This window comes from Pteronotus mesoamericanus, unplaced genomic scaffold (genome assembly GCF_021234165.1).
Source record: "Pteronotus mesoamericanus isolate MK-2021 breed Mesoamerican mustached bat unplaced genomic scaffold, CSHL_Meso_final contig_52, whole genome shotgun sequence".
NCBI classification, from domain to species: domain Eukaryota; kingdom Metazoa; phylum Chordata; class Mammalia; order Chiroptera; family Mormoopidae; genus Pteronotus; species Pteronotus mesoamericanus.
The window spans coordinates 14,151,239-14,153,231 of NW_026555189.1; the positions used below are offsets into that span (position 1 = coordinate 14,151,239).

Below are 1,993 nucleotides of genomic sequence, written 5' to 3' on the forward strand. Positions count from 1 at the left end.
CCAAAATCAAATGGATCCATAAGACAAGACAGGTGGGAAAGTGGTACATGCTGACCCAGTATAATTCTACTGGAAATAGGTTTGGTTGCTTTAAAAGTTGGAATCAATGCCTTCTGAAGCATGGCTTCCCTCATCTAACATCTAGAGAGAGTGTATTTCCTAATTCTTTTCCCTCCCCGATGCCCAGCAGCAGTTAGCCCTTGATATGGACTCGTTGATCTACTGACTGGCTGATTGATTGATTAATGGATGTATTTGTGGCTCTATGGTTTGGGGCTTCCAGCTCTAGTTAGGAATTGATTTTAATCTTCATAGGTTAAAGAAAAAAAAGCTAGCCAATCCCTTACAGGAGATGGTGATGAGACACAATCTTATTAAAGAGAAACTGACAATTTATCATCTCCCAGCAGCTTGAGGCTCAATTTTTTTGTGTATTCTTGCCAGATCTCAGTGTCTTGTTCAATATCTAATTTAGTTGGAGTTTTATTGAGGGAGGAGCATTTTCCACAATTCTTGCCTCCAATTTTCAGAATACCTAAGCAGCAAAAGTTGTTCACAAGGAAGGACTTGGTGGACCTAAAGGGTTTATTTAGTCCATATAAGGGGTCTCTTACCTGTTTTCTCTGTTTCCCTTGTGCCATTGCAGTTTTCTCCTGAACCTAATTTCTTAAGGCCTTTTTCTTCTGCACTATATGATTATTTTTAATGTCCAAAGTTTATAATAGGAGGACCAGAGCTTTCTCCCGGACTCAAGTTTATGAATTTTCAGTTGGCTTGTGAGGCCAGTATACTTTTCCTTGTGTAATTTGGTTCCTGAGAGGACTTCATTCAAACCCTTGCTGGTCATCTGATCTAAGGGAATTATGTTCTTCCTCTTCTCCAGCTCGTTCTCCTGTTGCGCCATCCTGGTCTTTGAGAGAGACAACAACTCAGCCCTTTTCACATCTTCTTTTCCTTCCAAAGCCACCAGGGCATGGTATTTACCCTCTGGCATAGGAAGCGTAAGATCATTAATCTTCTGAGAGTCATCTGCCAGGCCAGGCTTTGCTTCCCTGGCCTCGGAATAAGCCCAGTCAGTAGCAGGTGGAGTCCCAGGCAGAGCTGCTGCCCTGCAGGTATAAGGGTCTCATTCAGGGCTTCAGGGCGTTAGCAATGGCTTTCTGGTTTCGGGGTATGACCTCCCCAAAAGCTACCCAGTCAGTGTCTTTTAAAGCAAATTTTCACCCAGTCATCTTGAGATTTTTCACAGGCCCTGGTGGCCCCCAGCCTACAGCAGCAAGTAACCGCCGATCCTATTTTATTTTTGGTTTGCTGACCAAACAGTCCTTTGGTTATGTTGTTGCCTTGCTTTTAAAGTTTTTCTTTCTATTTTGCTAAGTACTGAAATGTTGTTTAGCACAATTTACTTATTTAATGCATTTCACAGGCTAACTAATCCTTCTAACAGCACACATAAACTGGACCCTCTAGCCAGTGGAAATGCAACCCCCGGCTGGCGTGGTCAGGAGTTTGCCTTGTTCAGCATTCACCAAGTGAGAGCTGGGTCTCCAGTAAGAAGGCTCCTGGGCACAGAGGTGGGCACACGGGATTGGCTGGGCCCACTCCACTCCCTGTCGTTGAGTCACGGTGACTGGTTCTGTGCAGGGGCTGTGGGGGCATGGGATTCAAGCCTGGCTTGTCAGAATTGTCCTTGGGCTGGCATGTGGGCTCCGAGAAAGGATTTCTGTGCACCAGGTTTGCTAACCTGGGAGGTATGAGTAAGCCTGATGGTGCCGTCACATGGGAAGAGTGCTGCTTAGGAAGGGGAAGGCAGAGCTCACGGATGGAAAGAGAGCCATGACTGCAGTGAGATTCCTCAGTTCCTCGCCAGTGTGACTCAGTGAATCCCTTCTGCCCTCTAAACTGTGGGAGTTACACTTCAGCCACTTACCGTCAAGAGTCTTGGCCAATATACATAGGCTTATTTCCCCTCTTTTACAAAGGGCTAAACTGA

The 1,993-nt window shown here is 45.5% G+C and overlaps 1 pseudogene; it reads right to left on the reverse strand.

Annotated features, from left to right (window-relative positions):
* Positions 1 to 755: 755 nt before the first annotated feature.
* Positions 756 to 1,232, reverse strand: LOC129075142 (ATP synthase subunit d, mitochondrial-like; annotated as a pseudogene).
* Positions 1,233 to 1,993: the final 761 nt, after the last annotated feature.